This window comes from Microtus oregoni, unplaced genomic scaffold (assembly GCF_018167655.1).
Source record: "Microtus oregoni isolate MIOR12 unplaced genomic scaffold, Mior012 000033F_ref0000390, whole genome shotgun sequence".
Lineage (NCBI taxonomy): Eukaryota > Metazoa > Chordata > Mammalia > Rodentia > Cricetidae > Microtus > Microtus oregoni.
The window spans coordinates 17,710,512-17,729,303 of NW_024543092.1; positions in this window are offsets into that span (position 1 = coordinate 17,710,512).

Below are 18,792 nucleotides of genomic sequence, written 5' to 3' on the forward strand. Positions count from 1 at the left end.
GTAGAAACCAGCTCAACATACCATGGTACCAGGCACAAGAATTGCACTCCACATGGCCTAAGACAGGGTGCCCTGTGATCTGCTTACTTTAAATCTCGCTAGATACCTTTTATTTGAAGAGCTCCAAGGATGGGTGACTTGTGGCAAGACATCCCCCAACCTAAGACAGGATACTGGGAATCCTAGGACGGGTAAGGGGGGAAAAAGGCCTGGTCCCCACTCGACCTAAATATCATAAGGCACCCCTCTGTTCCCAGGAGAGGTAAATTGCTTCACCATTCAAGAGAAGGGTCTCTCCTTGTCCCAGTCCCTTCTCCTTTAGATCTGACACCATGGTTGGACTCTGACCTGATGCCCTCCACTTAATAGCTGCTTGTCTTTATAAAAGAAAGGGGGAACTGTAGTGAGCCGGACAGGATCGCTGTTACAAGATGGCGCCGACATCCTGTCTTGTTGGAAATAAACAACTCCATATTTGGCTAAGCCTTTGAGAGCTGCGTGTCCCCTGCTTCCCGCATGCAAGGTGGTTAAGGGTCCTTGGGCCTATCCTGATGCAGTCTGGTGGCAGCTGTTGGTGGCAGCCAATCACAGGGCGACCCGTGTGCCAATTTCCATATATAAGCAGCTGCCTTAGTGCGCTCGGGCCCCCTTTGCTTCATGCTCTCTCTCAACCAAGGGCACTCCAATAAAGCGTGATCTGAGAAGAATCCTTGTGTGGTGGTTGTTCTTTCTTGCTGGTCAAGAAGTCCGCTGCAGCTGGTGCCGAAACCCCGGGAACTTTGGTCGCCAGGCGAGGGGCCGAAGAGGATTCAGAACTCAACACGCGGAGTGGTGACGTCGGTAAGTCTTTCCAAGTATGCTGATTGCAGTCAACGGGTGCACCAAATAATCCTCAAGGTAAAGATTGGGGATCCGCAACAAAAAGCGGGTTTTCTGCTCTCGCCGGTAGAAGGGAGAGTGGAAGTAATAGAGCTGCGACCAAAGCAGACGGTTTAAAGTATCCTCAAGGTAAAGATTGGGGATCCGCAACAAAAAGCGGGTTTTCTGCTCTTGCCGGTAGAAGAAGGGAGAGTGGAGGTAATAGGGCCGTGGACTATAGCGGACGGATAAAAGTGAAAGTATAGCCACGACCAAAGTGGAAGGTTTAAAATGAAACTAAAAGGAAGAATGGGATTTTAGAATGGGCGCTTCAACAACACACCTGATTTTTCTAGCTCTTAATGAGCTGTTACAGAGCGCTTTGGAGAGGTTTTTGGCTGAAGGTGACACAGTTGCACCTTGGTTTGCCGCCTCTGGCAATCTTAATGTGTCATCCTGGGACAGGCTTGGTAGAGATCTGGATTTTGCTGCTGAACAAGATATGCTAAGGAAGGGAATTATATTCTTAGGGTTCGAGTTACCGAGGCCTCCAGATTTTGTAGAATGTGAACAGCTGTGGCTCCAAGGCCAAGCAGCACTGAGGGTCTGCAAAGCTACAAACACGGGACCTGCCTTGAGGACCGACAAGGCTAGAACGCTAGGCCACTCCCAGCGTGGGCCTCAGGGCATAGAAGCACAGCAGGACCAGTTTAAATGGTCGGGCCCAGCTGCTCTGCTCAGCCACGCCTCCAACAAGGCTGAGCACATGTTCTTGTGGTTAAACAACTTTGTATTTAGGCCCAAAAGGGGTATTGCTAAGTTTTGAGGTAGATATTTGCCTAATTTTTAAAAATAGACATGATGGGAGATTCCCAATGCTGGGGAAACTTTCACTCGGGTCTAGGGATGGCGCGGGGCCCCCAGGTGGCTCGCTGGAGGCCGTCCTTGCTGAGGTCATGCACACATGGCCTTGGTTGGCGGGGGAGGAGTTCGACCCCAAATGACCAGGAAAAAGAATTTTTTTTTTTTGTTTTTGTTTTTCGAGACAGGGTTTCTCTGTGGTTTTGGAGCCTGTCCTGGAACTAGCTCTTGTATACCAGGCTGGTCTCGAACTCACAGAGATCCGCCTGCCTCTGCCTCCCGAGTGCTGGGATTAAAGGTGTGCGCCACCACCGCCTGGCAGGAAAAAGAATTTTTAAGAAAAGAGGCCACAGCCCTATGATCAGGGAGGGTCATAAATTCCAAAAATCCAGTGGTGGTCGCAGGAGGACAGCTCCCTGCCTCGGGACCACTCCCAAGGTCATAATCAGCTAGTTCCTAAAACAGTAGTACCTGCAGGGGGAAACTCCCTGTTTCTCAAGATTATTCTCAAGATATGGTCTGGCTTTCTCTTGGGCTAGTTCCTAAAACAGTACAATGATAATCTCACTGGGGAGACTCACTGTTTATTGGGATTGTTACCAGGATTGCAGTCTGGTTTTGTCTTCAGCTAGTTCCTGATGCAGGGTCGCTGAACATCAGGCTAGTCCTGGATTTTTGGTTCTTCTCTTCCTGCTGGGAGAGTCTGGTTTGTTCAGGTTTTTCAATACGATGTGTGATCCAAAGATGACTGTGTCAGTTTACACACTTCCAGCAATGGAGTTTTTTCTTTACCCACATTTTCTTAGGCATAAATTGTTAGCAATAATTTTTAATCTTGGTCATTTCTACAAGGATAAGGTAAAATCTCAGAATTTTCATTTGCATTTCCCTGAGGGCTAAAGGATGTTATGTTTAAACATTTTTTAGGTGTCTCTCAGTCATTTTTAAGCTCGTCTGTTGAGAATTTTTAGTTTGGGTCTGCAACAAATATTTTTATTGGATTAATTTTTAATAACTAATTTCCTGAGTTCTTCATATATTTTTTAAAATGGGTGAAAAAGTGGTCTGACAATATTGACTATGATCAATGTTTCTTATACTAAATAATAGATTCATTGATAATTTTAAGATTGATTCCTGGACAATTATGTTTGCTCAATTCAAAGGCAAAAACAATAATCTTTTCCCAGATGATCATTGCTACAGTTCACACAACTGTATTTTACTAATGTTATAGCAAAAAAATCCCTTAAAGGATTTTATGCTAAATTTTACAAATGGCTCTTCTAATGGAAGAACTGCATATATGGCTAATAAAAAAAAATTGTGGAGCATAACAAGGCTCCTTCAAAGCAGCTCATAAAAGTTGCCAACAGATCCTGATGCAAACGGATCTGACGTGATAACACCAAGCTAAACTTTGCTAGGGCAAGGTGGAAAAGCCCTTGCAATGCATTATGAAAAAACCCGACCTATATATATTTGGGGTCGAGGATATGTTTATGCTTTTTTCCCAAAAAGAAAATAAAAGCTGGATATGATGTTGAGGCTGCAGATGCCCACAGAGGAGTTCCAGAGGTGACTGGGGAGAGGTCCTTGGTCCTGTCTTCCCTGCCCCCAAGGAGAGGAGTGCCTGATAACAGAACCTGCTACCCCACTCTGCAGGGTGTCATTCTGCCTCAAGAGTCCAGGGAGACCTGGCTGAGATAAGTGCCAGGATGTGCTCCAGATAGCTGAATCCAGCTCACCTCACTCAGAAATCCCACCTGCCCTGAAGCACTAATGCTGAGCTCCTTCTGCAGTTTGAATTCTGGTTTGCTTTGAAACTAAGATGCAGACTAAACATCTAACAGTTTTAATCTTTGGGACACAGAACTCATTTTAATTAAAATATTAACCCCTCTTCACTTAGGAAGGGGAAAGATTGGGGTTCCTGTCACTGTTGCTCAGAGACTGGAACTGGTGGTATTTAATAACAACAATGTATGTCATTGTGCTCTTACTGCAATTGATCTAATGATATTTGTAACTGCTTATAGATGTTGGGAAAGGTTTGACATACGCTGTAGAATGTTTGGGTTTAATGCATATGCTAAGAATTTTAGATTTTGATCCCTTTTACACTGCCCTAATTGTTGGCAGGCAGCACACGTAATTTTATATGGAGTAGGCATTTAGGAAGGAGATATACCAAAGGCCAGACTAAAGGTGAATACTGGGTTTGGAAAATGCCCTTTCTTCTTGTCTGGAGATGGAGTTATTGGTGCCCAAAATTATATCATTATATCTTTTATTTGAGGAGCTCCTCACAGTCTTTCCATTAATGATTGACACAGGGGCCCAATGACAGGAGATATTGTGGAGCCCTCGCCTGAACAACACACCATACAGAGGTTGTAGAAACCAGCTCAACATACCATGGTACCAGGCACAAGAATTGCACTCCACATGGCCTAAGACAGGGTGCCCTGTGATCTGCTTACTTTAAATCTCGCTAGATACCTTTTATTTGAAGAGCTCCAAGGATGGGTGACTTGTGGCAAGACATCCCCCAACCTAAGACAGGATACTGGGAATCCTAGGACGGGTAAGGGGGGAAAAAGGCCTGGTCCCCACTCGACCTAAATATCATAAGGCACCCCTCTGTTCCCAGGAGAGGTAAATTGCTTCACCATTCAAGAGAAGGGTCTCTCCTTGTCCCAGTCCCTTCTCCTTTAGATCTGACACCATGGTTGGACTCTGACCTGATGCCCTCCACTTAATAGCTGCTTGTCTTTATAAAAGAAAGGGGGAACTGTAGTGAGCCGGACAGGATCGCTGTTACAAGATGGCGCCGACATCCTGTCTTGTTGGAAATAAACAACTCCATATTTGGCTAAGCCTTTGAGAGCTGCGTGTCCCCTGCTTCCCGCATGCAAGGTGGTTAAGGGTCCTTGGGCCTATCCTGATGCAGTCTGGTGGCAGCTGTTGGTGGCAGCCAATCACAGGGCGACCCGTGTGCCAATTTCCATATATAAGCAGCTGCCTTAGTGCGCTCGGGCCCCCTTTGCTTCATGCTCTCTCTCAACCAAGGGCACTCCAATAAAGCGTGATCTGAGAAGAATCCTTGTGTGGTGGTTGTTCTTTCTTGCTGGTCAAGAAGTCCGCTGCAGCTGGTGCCGAAACCCCGGGAACTTTGGTCGCCAGGCGAGGGGCCGAAGAGGATTCAGAACTCAACACGCGGAGTGGTGACGTCGGTAAGTCTTTCCAAGTATGCTGATTGCAGTCAACGGGTGCACCAAATAATCCTCAAGGTAAAGATTGGGGATCCGCAACAAAAAGCGGGTTTTCTGCTCTCGCCGGTAGAAGGGAGAGTGGAAGTAATAGAGCTGCGACCAAAGCAGACGGTTTAAAGTATCCTCAAGGTAAAGATTGGGGATCCGCAACAAAAAGCGGGTTTTCTGCTCTTGCCGGTAGAAGAAGGGAGAGTGGAGGTAATAGGGCCGTGGACTATAGCGGACGGATAAAAGTGAAAGTATAGCCACGACCAAAGTGGAAGGTTTAAAATGAAACTAAAAGGAAGAATGGGATTTTAGAATGGGCGCTTCAACAACACACCTGATTTTTCTAGCTCTTAATGAGCTGTTACAGAGCGCTTTGGAGAGGTTTTTGGCTGAAGGTGACACAGTTGCACCTTGGTTTGCCGCCTCTGGCAATCTTAATGTGTCATCCTGGGACAGGCTTGGTAGAGATCTGGATTTTGCTGCTGAACAAGATATGCTAAGGAAGGGAATTATATTCTTAGGGTTCGAGTTACCGAGGCCTCCAGATTTTGTAGAATGTGAACAGCTGTGGCTCCAAGGCCAAGCAGCACTGAGGGTCTGCAAAGCTACAAACACGGGACCTGCCTTGAGGACCGACAAGGCTAGAACGCTAGGCCACTCCCAGCGTGGGCCTCAGGGCATAGAAGCACAGCAGGACCAGTTTAAATGGTCGGGCCCAGCTGCTCTGCTCAGCCACGCCTCCAACAAGGCTGAGCACATGTTCTTGTGGTTAAACAACTTTGTATTTAGGCCCAAAAGGGGTATTGCTAAGTTTTGAGGTAGATATTTGCCTAATTTTTAAAAATAGACATGATGGGAGATTCCCAATGCTGGGGAAACTTTCACTCGGGTCTAGGGATGGCGCGGGGCCCCCAGGTGGCTCGCTGGAGGCCGTCCTTGCTGAGGTCATGCACACATGGCCTTGGTTGGCGGGGGAGGAGTTCGACCCCAAATGACCAGGAAAAAGAATTTTTTTTTTTTGTTTTTGTTTTTCGAGACAGGGTTTCTCTGTGGTTTTGGAGCCTGTCCTGGAACTAGCTCTTGTATACCAGGCTGGTCTCGAACTCACAGAGATCCGCCTGCCTCTGCCTCCCGAGTGCTGGGATTAAAGGTGTGCGCCACCACCGCCTGGCAGGAAAAAGAATTTTTAAGAAAAGAGGCCACAGCCCTATGATCAGGGAGGGTCATAAATTCCAAAAATCCAGTGGTGGTCGCAGGAGGACAGCTCCCTGCCTCGGGACCACTCCCAAGGTCATAATCAGCTAGTTCCTAAAACAGTAGTACCTGCAGGGGGAAACTCCCTGTTTCTCAAGATTATTCTCAAGATATGGTCTGGCTTTCTCTTGGGCTAGTTCCTAAAACAGTACAATGATAATCTCACTGGGGAGACTCACTGTTTATTGGGATTGTTACCAGGATTGCAGTCTGGTTTTGTCTTCAGCTAGTTCCTGATGCAGGGTCGCTGAACATCAGGCTAGTCCTGGATTTTTGGTTCTTCTCTTCCTGCTGGGAGAGTCTGGTTTGTTCAGGTTTTTCAATACGATGTGTGATCCAAAGATGACTGTGTCAGTTTACACACTTCCAGCAATGGAGTTTTTTCTTTACCCACATTTTCTTAGGCATAAATTGTTAGCAATAATTTTTAATCTTGGTCATTTCTACAAGGATAAGGTAAAATCTCAGAATTTTCATTTGCATTTCCCTGAGGGCTAAAGGATGTTATGTTTAAACATTTTTTAGGTGTCTCTCAGTCATTTTTAAGCTCGTCTGTTGAGAATTTTTAGTTTGGGTCTGCAACAAATATTTTTATTGGATTAATTTTTAATAACTAATTTCCTGAGTTCTTCATATATTTTTTAAAATGGGTGAAAAAGTGGTCTGACAATATTGACTATGATCAATGTTTCTTATACTAAATAATAGATTCATTGATAATTTTAAGATTGATTCCTGGACAATTATGTTTGCTCAATTCAAAGGCAAAAACAATAATCTTTTCCCAGATGATCATTGCTACAGTTCACACAACTGTATTTTACTAATGTTATAGCAAAAAAATCCCTTAAAGGATTTTATGCTAAATTTTACAAATGGCTCTTCTAATGGAAGAACTGCATATATGGCTAATAAAAAAAAATTGTGGAGCATAACAAGGCTCCTTCAAAGCAGCTCATAAAAGTTGCCAACAGATCCTGATGCAAACGGATCTGACGTGATAACACCAAGCTAAACTTTGCTAGGGCAAGGTGGAAAAGCCCTTGCAATGCATTATGAAAAAACCCGACCTATATATATTTGGGGTCGAGGATATGTTTATGCTTTTTTCCCAAAAAGAAAATAAAAGCTGGATATGATGTTGAGGCTGCAGATGCCCACAGAGGAGTTCCAGAGGTGACTGGGGAGAGGTCCTTGGTCCTGTCTTCCCTGCCCCCAAGGAGAGGAGTGCCTGATAACAGAACCTGCTACCCCACTCTGCAGGGTGTCATTCTGCCTCAAGAGTCCAGGGAGACCTGGCTGAGATAAGTGCCAGGATGTGCTCCAGATAGCTGAATCCAGCTCACCTCACTCAGAAATCCCACCTGCCCTGAAGCACTAATGCTGAGCTCCTTCTGCAGTTTGAATTCTGGTTTGCTTTGAAACTAAGATGCAGACTAAACATCTAACAGTTTTAATCTTTGGGACACAGAACTCATTTTAATTAAAATATTAACCCCTCTTCACTTAGGAAGGGGAAAGATTGGGGTTCCTGTCACTGTTGCTCAGAGACTGGAACTGGTGGTATTTAATAACAACAATGTATGTCATTGTGCTCTTACTGCAATTGATCTAATGATATTTGTAACTGCTTATAGATGTTGGGAAAGGTTTGACATACGCTGTAGAATGTTTGGGTTTAATGCATATGCTAAGAATTTTAGATTTTGATCCCTTTTACACTGCCCTAATTGTTGGCAGGCAGCACACGTAATTTTATATGGAGTAGGCATTTAGGAAGGAGATATACCAAAGGCCAGACTAAAGGTGAATACTGGGTTTGGAAAATGCCCTTTCTTCTTGTCTGGAGATGGAGTTATTGGTGCCCAAAATTATATCATTATATCTTTTATTTGAGGAGCTCCTCACAGTCTTTCCATTAATGATTGACACAGGGGCCCAATGACAGGAGATATTGTGGAGCCCTCGCCTGAACAACACACCATACAGAGGTTGTAGAAACCAGCTCAACATACCATGGTACCAGGCACAAGAATTGCACTCCACATGGCCTAAGACAGGGTGCCCTGTGATCTGCTTACTTTAAATCTCGCTAGATACCTTTTATTTGAAGAGCTCCAAGGATGGGTGACTTGTGGCAAGACATCCCCCAACCTAAGACAGGATACTGGGAATCCTAGGACGGGTAAGGGGGGAAAAAGGCCTGGTCCCCACTCGACCTAAATATCATAAGGCACCCCTCTGTTCCCAGGAGAGGTAAATTGCTTCACCATTCAAGAGAAGGGTCTCTCCTTGTCCCAGTCCCTTCTCCTTTAGATCTGACACCATGGTTGGACTCTGACCTGATGCCCTCCACTTAATAGCTGCTTGTCTTTATAAAAGAAAGGGGGAACTGTAGTGAGCCGGACAGGATCGCTGTTACAAGATGGCGCCGACATCCTGTCTTGTTGGAAATAAACAACTCCATATTTGGCTAAGCCTTTGAGAGCTGCGTGTCCCCTGCTTCCCGCATGCAAGGTGGTTAAGGGTCCTTGGGCCTATCCTGATGCAGTCTGGTGGCAGCTGTTGGTGGCAGCCAATCACAGGGCGACCCGTGTGCCAATTTCCATATATAAGCAGCTGCCTTAGTGCGCTCGGGCCCCCTTTGCTTCATGCTCTCTCTCAACCAAGGGCACTCCAATAAAGCGTGATCTGAGAAGAATCCTTGTGTGGTGGTTGTTCTTTCTTGCTGGTCAAGAAGTCCGCTGCAGCTGGTGCCGAAACCCCGGGAACTTTGGTCGCCAGGCGAGGGGCCGAAGAGGATTCAGAACTCAACACGCGGAGTGGTGACGTCGGTAAGTCTTTCCAAGTATGCTGATTGCAGTCAACGGGTGCACCAAATAATCCTCAAGGTAAAGATTGGGGATCCGCAACAAAAAGCGGGTTTTCTGCTCTCGCCGGTAGAAGGGAGAGTGGAAGTAATAGAGCTGCGACCAAAGCAGACGGTTTAAAGTATCCTCAAGGTAAAGATTGGGGATCCGCAACAAAAAGCGGGTTTTCTGCTCTTGCCGGTAGAAGAAGGGAGAGTGGAGGTAATAGGGCCGTGGACTATAGCGGACGGATAAAAGTGAAAGTATAGCCACGACCAAAGTGGAAGGTTTAAAATGAAACTAAAAGGAAGAATGGGATTTTAGAATGGGCGCTTCAACAACACACCTGATTTTTCTAGCTCTTAATGAGCTGTTACAGAGCGCTTTGGAGAGGTTTTTGGCTGAAGGTGACACAGTTGCACCTTGGTTTGCCGCCTCTGGCAATCTTAATGTGTCATCCTGGGACAGGCTTGGTAGAGATCTGGATTTTGCTGCTGAACAAGATATGCTAAGGAAGGGAATTATATTCTTAGGGTTCGAGTTACCGAGGCCTCCAGATTTTGTAGAATGTGAACAGCTGTGGCTCCAAGGCCAAGCAGCACTGAGGGTCTGCAAAGCTACAAACACGGGACCTGCCTTGAGGACCGACAAGGCTAGAACGCTAGGCCACTCCCAGCGTGGGCCTCAGGGCATAGAAGCACAGCAGGACCAGTTTAAATGGTCGGGCCCAGCTGCTCTGCTCAGCCACGCCTCCAACAAGGCTGAGCACATGTTCTTGTGGTTAAACAACTTTGTATTTAGGCCCAAAAGGGGTATTGCTAAGTTTTGAGGTAGATATTTGCCTAATTTTTAAAAATAGACATGATGGGAGATTCCCAATGCTGGGGAAACTTTCACTCGGGTCTAGGGATGGCGCGGGGCCCCCAGGTGGCTCGCTGGAGGCCGTCCTTGCTGAGGTCATGCACACATGGCCTTGGTTGGCGGGGGAGGAGTTCGACCCCAAATGACCAGGAAAAAGAATTTTTTTTTTTTGTTTTTGTTTTTCGAGACAGGGTTTCTCTGTGGTTTTGGAGCCTGTCCTGGAACTAGCTCTTGTATACCAGGCTGGTCTCGAACTCACAGAGATCCGCCTGCCTCTGCCTCCCGAGTGCTGGGATTAAAGGTGTGCGCCACCACCGCCTGGCAGGAAAAAGAATTTTTAAGAAAAGAGGCCACAGCCCTATGATCAGGGAGGGTCATAAATTCCAAAAATCCAGTGGTGGTCGCAGGAGGACAGCTCCCTGCCTCGGGACCACTCCCAAGGTCATAATCAGCTAGTTCCTAAAACAGTAGTACCTGCAGGGGGAAACTCCCTGTTTCTCAAGATTATTCTCAAGATATGGTCTGGCTTTCTCTTGGGCTAGTTCCTAAAACAGTACAATGATAATCTCACTGGGGAGACTCACTGTTTATTGGGATTGTTACCAGGATTGCAGTCTGGTTTTGTCTTCAGCTAGTTCCTGATGCAGGGTCGCTGAACATCAGGCTAGTCCTGGATTTTTGGTTCTTCTCTTCCTGCTGGGAGAGTCTGGTTTGTTCAGGTTTTTCAATACGATGTGTGATCCAAAGATGACTGTGTCAGTTTACACACTTCCAGCAATGGAGTTTTTTCTTTACCCACATTTTCTTAGGCATAAATTGTTAGCAATAATTTTTAATCTTGGTCATTTCTACAAGGATAAGGTAAAATCTCAGAATTTTCATTTGCATTTCCCTGAGGGCTAAAGGATGTTATGTTTAAACATTTTTTAGGTGTCTCTCAGTCATTTTTAAGCTCGTCTGTTGAGAATTTTTAGTTTGGGTCTGCAACAAATATTTTTATTGGATTAATTTTTAATAACTAATTTCCTGAGTTCTTCATATATTTTTTAAAATGGGTGAAAAAGTGGTCTGACAATATTGACTATGATCAATGTTTCTTATACTAAATAATAGATTCATTGATAATTTTAAGATTGATTCCTGGACAATTATGTTTGCTCAATTCAAAGGCAAAAACAATAATCTTTTCCCAGATGATCATTGCTACAGTTCACACAACTGTATTTTACTAATGTTATAGCAAAAAAATCCCTTAAAGGATTTTATGCTAAATTTTACAAATGGCTCTTCTAATGGAAGAACTGCATATATGGCTAATAAAAAAAAATTGTGGAGCATAACAAGGCTCCTTCAAAGCAGCTCATAAAAGTTGCCAACAGATCCTGATGCAAACGGATCTGACGTGATAACACCAAGCTAAACTTTGCTAGGGCAAGGTGGAAAAGCCCTTGCAATGCATTATGAAAAAACCCGACCTATATATATTTGGGGTCGAGGATATGTTTATGCTTTTTTCCCAAAAAGAAAATAAAAGCTGGATATGATGTTGAGGCTGCAGATGCCCACAGAGGAGTTCCAGAGGTGACTGGGGAGAGGTCCTTGGTCCTGTCTTCCCTGCCCCCAAGGAGAGGAGTGCCTGATAACAGAACCTGCTACCCCACTCTGCAGGGTGTCATTCTGCCTCAAGAGTCCAGGGAGACCTGGCTGAGATAAGTGCCAGGATGTGCTCCAGATAGCTGAATCCAGCTCACCTCACTCAGAAATCCCACCTGCCCTGAAGCACTAATGCTGAGCTCCTTCTGCAGTTTGAATTCTGGTTTGCTTTGAAACTAAGATGCAGACTAAACATCTAACAGTTTTAATCTTTGGGACACAGAACTCATTTTAATTAAAATATTAACCCCTCTTCACTTAGGAAGGGGAAAGATTGGGGTTCCTGTCACTGTTGCTCAGAGACTGGAACTGGTGGTATTTAATAACAACAATGTATGTCATTGTGCTCTTACTGCAATTGATCTAATGATATTTGTAACTGCTTATAGATGTTGGGAAAGGTTTGACATACGCTGTAGAATGTTTGGGTTTAATGCATATGCTAAGAATTTTAGATTTTGATCCCTTTTACACTGCCCTAATTGTTGGCAGGCAGCACACGTAATTTTATATGGAGTAGGCATTTAGGAAGGAGATATACCAAAGGCCAGACTAAAGGTGAATACTGGGTTTGGAAAATGCCCTTTCTTCTTGTCTGGAGATGGAGTTATTGGTGCCCAAAATTATATCATTATATCTTTTATTTGAGGAGCTCCTCACAGTCTTTCCATTAATGATTGACACAGGGGCCCAATGACAGGAGATATTGTGGAGCCCTCGCCTGAACAACACACCATACAGAGGTTGTAGAAACCAGCTCAACATACCATGGTACCAGGCACAAGAATTGCACTCCACATGGCCTAAGACAGGGTGCCCTGTGATCTGCTTACTTTAAATCTCGCTAGATACCTTTTATTTGAAGAGCTCCAAGGATGGGTGACTTGTGGCAAGACATCCCCCAACCTAAGACAGGATACTGGGAATCCTAGGACGGGTAAGGGGGGAAAAAGGCCTGGTCCCCACTCGACCTAAATATCATAAGGCACCCCTCTGTTCCCAGGAGAGGTAAATTGCTTCACCATTCAAGAGAAGGGTCTCTCCTTGTCCCAGTCCCTTCTCCTTTAGATCTGACACCATGGTTGGACTCTGACCTGATGCCCTCCACTTAATAGCTGCTTGTCTTTATAAAAGAAAGGGGGAACTGTAGTGAGCCGGACAGGATCGCTGTTACAAGATGGCGCCGACATCCTGTCTTGTTGGAAATAAACAACTCCATATTTGGCTAAGCCTTTGAGAGCTGCGTGTCCCCTGCTTCCCGCATGCAAGGTGGTTAAGGGTCCTTGGGCCTATCCTGATGCAGTCTGGTGGCAGCTGTTGGTGGCAGCCAATCACAGGGCGACCCGTGTGCCAATTTCCATATATAAGCAGCTGCCTTAGTGCGCTCGGGCCCCCTTTGCTTCATGCTCTCTCTCAACCAAGGGCACTCCAATAAAGCGTGATCTGAGAAGAATCCTTGTGTGGTGGTTGTTCTTTCTTGCTGGTCAAGAAGTCCGCTGCAGCTGGTGCCGAAACCCCGGGAACTTTGGTCGCCAGGCGAGGGGCCGAAGAGGATTCAGAACTCAACACGCGGAGTGGTGACGTCGGTAAGTCTTTCCAAGTATGCTGATTGCAGTCAACGGGTGCACCAAATAATCCTCAAGGTAAAGATTGGGGATCCGCAACAAAAAGCGGGTTTTCTGCTCTCGCCGGTAGAAGGGAGAGTGGAAGTAATAGAGCTGCGACCAAAGCAGACGGTTTAAAGTATCCTCAAGGTAAAGATTGGGGATCCGCAACAAAAAGCGGGTTTTCTGCTCTTGCCGGTAGAAGAAGGGAGAGTGGAGGTAATAGGGCCGTGGACTATAGCGGACGGATAAAAGTGAAAGTATAGCCACGACCAAAGTGGAAGGTTTAAAATGAAACTAAAAGGAAGAATGGGATTTTAGAATGGGCGCTTCAACAACACACCTGATTTTTCTAGCTCTTAATGAGCTGTTACAGAGCGCTTTGGAGAGGTTTTTGGCTGAAGGTGACACAGTTGCACCTTGGTTTGCCGCCTCTGGCAATCTTAATGTGTCATCCTGGGACAGGCTTGGTAGAGATCTGGATTTTGCTGCTGAACAAGATATGCTAAGGAAGGGAATTATATTCTTAGGGTTCGAGTTACCGAGGCCTCCAGATTTTGTAGAATGTGAACAGCTGTGGCTCCAAGGCCAAGCAGCACTGAGGGTCTGCAAAGCTACAAACACGGGACCTGCCTTGAGGACCGACAAGGCTAGAACGCTAGGCCACTCCCAGCGTGGGCCTCAGGGCATAGAAGCACAGCAGGACCAGTTTAAATGGTCGGGCCCAGCTGCTCTGCTCAGCCACGCCTCCAACAAGGCTGAGCACATGTTCTTGTGGTTAAACAACTTTGTATTTAGGCCCAAAAGGGGTATTGCTAAGTTTTGAGGTAGATATTTGCCTAATTTTTAAAAATAGACATGATGGGAGATTCCCAATGCTGGGGAAACTTTCACTCGGGTCTAGGGATGGCGCGGGGCCCCCAGGTGGCTCGCTGGAGGCCGTCCTTGCTGAGGTCATGCACACATGGCCTTGGTTGGCGGGGGAGGAGTTCGACCCCAAATGACCAGGAAAAAGAATTTTTTTTTTTTGTTTTTGTTTTTCGAGACAGGGTTTCTCTGTGGTTTTGGAGCCTGTCCTGGAACTAGCTCTTGTATACCAGGCTGGTCTCGAACTCACAGAGATCCGCCTGCCTCTGCCTCCCGAGTGCTGGGATTAAAGGTGTGCGCCACCACCGCCTGGCAGGAAAAAGAATTTTTAAGAAAAGAGGCCACAGCCCTATGATCAGGGAGGGTCATAAATTCCAAAAATCCAGTGGTGGTCGCAGGAGGACAGCTCCCTGCCTCGGGACCACTCCCAAGGTCATAATCAGCTAGTTCCTAAAACAGTAGTACCTGCAGGGGGAAACTCCCTGTTTCTCAAGATTATTCTCAAGATATGGTCTGGCTTTCTCTTGGGCTAGTTCCTAAAACAGTACAATGATAATCTCACTGGGGAGACTCACTGTTTATTGGGATTGTTACCAGGATTGCAGTCTGGTTTTGTCTTCAGCTAGTTCCTGATGCAGGGTCGCTGAACATCAGGCTAGTCCTGGATTTTTGGTTCTTCTCTTCCTGCTGGGAGAGTCTGGTTTGTTCAGGTTTTTCAATACGATGTGTGATCCAAAGATGACTGTGTCAGTTTACACACTTCCAGCAATGGAGTTTTTTCTTTACCCACATTTTCTTAGGCATAAATTGTTAGCAATAATTTTTAATCTTGGTCATTTCTACAAGGATAAGGTAAAATCTCAGAATTTTCATTTGCATTTCCCTGAGGGCTAAAGGATGTTATGTTTAAACATTTTTTAGGTGTCTCTCAGTCATTTTTAAGCTCGTCTGTTGAGAATTTTTAGTTTGGGTCTGCAACAAATATTTTTATTGGATTAATTTTTAATAACTAATTTCCTGAGTTCTTCATATATTTTTTAAAATGGGTGAAAAAGTGGTCTGACAATATTGACTATGATCAATGTTTCTTATACTAAATAATAGATTCATTGATAATTTTAAGATTGATTCCTGGACAATTATGTTTGCTCAATTCAAAGGCAAAAACAATAATCTTTTCCCAGATGATCATTGCTACAGTTCACACAACTGTATTTTACTAATGTTATAGCAAAAAAATCCCTTAAAGGATTTTATGCTAAATTTTACAAATGGCTCTTCTAATGGAAGAACTGCATATATGGCTAATAAAAAAAAATTGTGGAGCATAACAAGGCTCCTTCAAAGCAGCTCATAAAAGTTGCCAACAGATCCTGATGCAAACGGATCTGACGTGATAACACCAAGCTAAACTTTGCTAGGGCAAGGTGGAAAAGCCCTTGCAATGCATTATGAAAAAACCCGACCTATATATATTTGGGGTCGAGGATATGTTTATGCTTTTTTCCCAAAAAGAAAATAAAAGCTGGATATGATGTTGAGGCTGCAGATGCCCACAGAGGAGTTCCAGAGGTGACTGGGGAGAGGTCCTTGGTCCTGTCTTCCCTGCCCCCAAGGAGAGGAGTGCCTGATAACAGAACCTGCTACCCCACTCTGCAGGGTGTCATTCTGCCTCAAGAGTCCAGGGAGACCTGGCTGAGATAAGTGCCAGGATGTGCTCCAGATAGCTGAATCCAGCTCACCTCACTCAGAAATCCCACCTGCCCTGAAGCACTAATGCTGAGCTCCTTCTGCAGTTTGAATTCTGGTTTGCTTTGAAACTAAGATGCAGACTAAACATCTAACAGTTTTAATCTTTGGGACACAGAACTCATTTTAATTAAAATATTAACCCCTCTTCACTTAGGAAGGGGAAAGATTGGGGTTCCTGTCACTGTTGCTCAGAGACTGGAACTGGTGGTATTTAATAACAACAATGTATGTCATTGTGCTCTTACTGCAATTGATCTAATGATATTTGTAACTGCTTATAGATGTTGGGAAAGGTTTGACATACGCTGTAGAATGTTTGGGTTTAATTCATATGCTAAGAATTTTAGATTTTGATCCCTTTTACACTGCCCTAATTGTTGGCAGGCAGCACACGTAATTTTATATGGAGTAGGCATTTAGGAAGGAGATATACCAAAGGCCAGACTAAAGGTGAATACTGGGTTTGGAAAATGCCCTTTCTTCTTGTCTGGAGATGGAGTTATTGGTGCCCAAAATTATATCATTATATCTTTTATTTGAGGAGCTCCTCACAGTCTTTCCATTAATGATTGACACAGGGGCCCAATGACAGGAGATATTGTGGAGCCCTCGCCTGAACAACACACCATACAGAGGTTGTAGAAACCAGCTCAACATACCATGGTACCAGGCACAAGAATTGCACTCCACATGGCCTAAGACAGGGTGCCCTGTGATCTGCTTACTTTAAATCTCGCTAGATACCTTTTATTTGAAGAGCTCCAAGGATGGGTGACTTGTGGCAAGACATCCCCCAACCTAAGACAGGATACTGGGAATCCTAGGACGGGTAAGGGGGGAAAAAGGCCTGGTCCCCACTCGACCTAAATATCATAAGGCACCCCTCTGTTCCCAGGAGAGGTAAATTGCTTCACCATTCAAGAGAAGGGTCTCTCCTTGTCCCAGTCCCTTCTCCTTTAGATCTGACACCATGGTTGGACTCTGACCTGATGCCCTCCACTTAATAGCTGCTTGTCTTTATAAAAGAAAGGGGGAACTGTAGTGAGCCGGACAGGATCGCTGTTACAAGATGGCGCCGACATCCTGTCTTGTTGGAAATAAACAACTCCATATTTGGCTAAGCCTTTGAGAGCTGCGTGTCCCCTGCTTCCCGCATGCAAGGTGGTTAAGGGTCCTTGGGCCTATCCTGATGCAGTCTGGTGGCAGCTGTTGGTGGCAGCCAATCACAGGGCGACCCGTGTGCCAATTTCCATATATAAGCAGCTGCCTTAGTGCGCTCGGGCCCCCTTTGCTTCATGCTCTCTCTCAACCAAGGGCACTCCAATAAAGCGTGATCTGAGAAGAATCCTTGTGTGGTGGTTGTTCTTTCTTGCTGGTCAAGAAGTCCGCTGCAGCTGGTGCCGAAACCCCGGGAACTTTGGTCGCCAGGCGAGGGGCCGAAGAGGATTCAGAACTCAACACGCGGAGTGGTGACGTCGGTAAGTCTTTCCAAGTATGCTGATTGCAGTCAACGGGTGCACCAAATAATCCTCAAGGTAAAGATTGGGGATCCGCAACAAAAAGCGGGTTTTCTGCTCTCGCCGGTAGAAGGGAGAGTGGAAGTAATAGAGCTGCGACCAAAGCAGACGGTTTAAAGTATCCTCAAGGTAAAGATTGGGGATCCGCAACAAAAAGCGGGTTTTCTGCTCTTGCCGGTAGAAGAAGGGAGAGTGGAGGTAATAGGGCCGTGGACTATAGCGGACGGATAAAAGTGAAAGTATAGCCACGACCAAAGTGGAAGGTTTAAAATGAAACTAAAAGGAAGAATGGGATTTTAGAATGGGCGCTTCAACAACACACCTGATTTTTCTAGCTCTTAATGAGCTGTTACAGAGCGCTTTGGAGAGGTTTTTGGCTGAAGGTGACACAGTTGCACCTTGGTTTGCCGCCTCTGGCAATCTTAATGTGTCATCCTGGGACAGGCTTGGTAGAGATCTGGATTTTGCTGCTGAACAAGATATGCTAAGGAAGGGAATTATATTCTTAGGGTTCGAGTTACCGAGGCCTCCAGATTTTGTAGAATGTGAACAGCTGTGGCTCCAAGGCCAAGCAGCACTGAGGGTCTGCAAAGCTACAAACACGGGACCTGCCTTGAGGACCGACAAGGCTAGAACGCTAGGCCACTCCCAGCGTGGGCCTCAGGGCATAGAAGCACAGCAGGACCAGTTTAAATGGTCGGGCCCAGCTGCTCTGCTCAGCCACGCCTCCAACAAGGCTGAGCACATGTTCTTGTGGTTAAACAACTTTGTATTTAGGCCCAAAAGGGGTATTGCTAAGTTTTGAGGTAGATATTTGCCTAATTTTTAAAAATAGACATGATGGGAGATTCCCAATGCTGGGGAAACTTTCACTCGGGTCTAGGGATGGCGCGGGGCCCCCAGGTGGCTCGCTGGAGGCCGTCCTTGCTGAGGTCATGCACACATGGCCTTGGTTGGCGGGGGAGGAGTTCGACCCCAAATGACCAGGAAAAAGAATTTTTTTTTTTTGTTTTTGTTTTTCGAGACAGGGTTTCTCTGTGGTTTTGGAGCCTGTCCTGGAACTAGCTCTTGTATACCAGGCTGGTCTCGAACTCACAGAGATCCGCCTGCCTCTGCCTCCCGAGTGCTGGGATTAAAGGTGTGCGCCACCACCGCCTGGCAGGAAAAAGAATTTTTAAGAAAAGAGGCCACAGCCCTATGATCAGGGAGGGTCATAAATTCCAAAAATCCAGTGGTGGTCGCAGGAGGACAGCTCCCTGCCTCGGGACCACTCCCAAGGTCATAATCAGCTAGTTCCTAAAACAGTAGTACCTGCAGGGGGAAACTCCCTGTTTCTCAAGATTATTCTCAAGATATGGTCTGGCTTTCTCTTGGGCTAGTTCCTAAAACAGTACAATGATAATCTCACTGGGGAGACTCACTGTTTATTGGGATTGTTACCAGGATTGCAGTC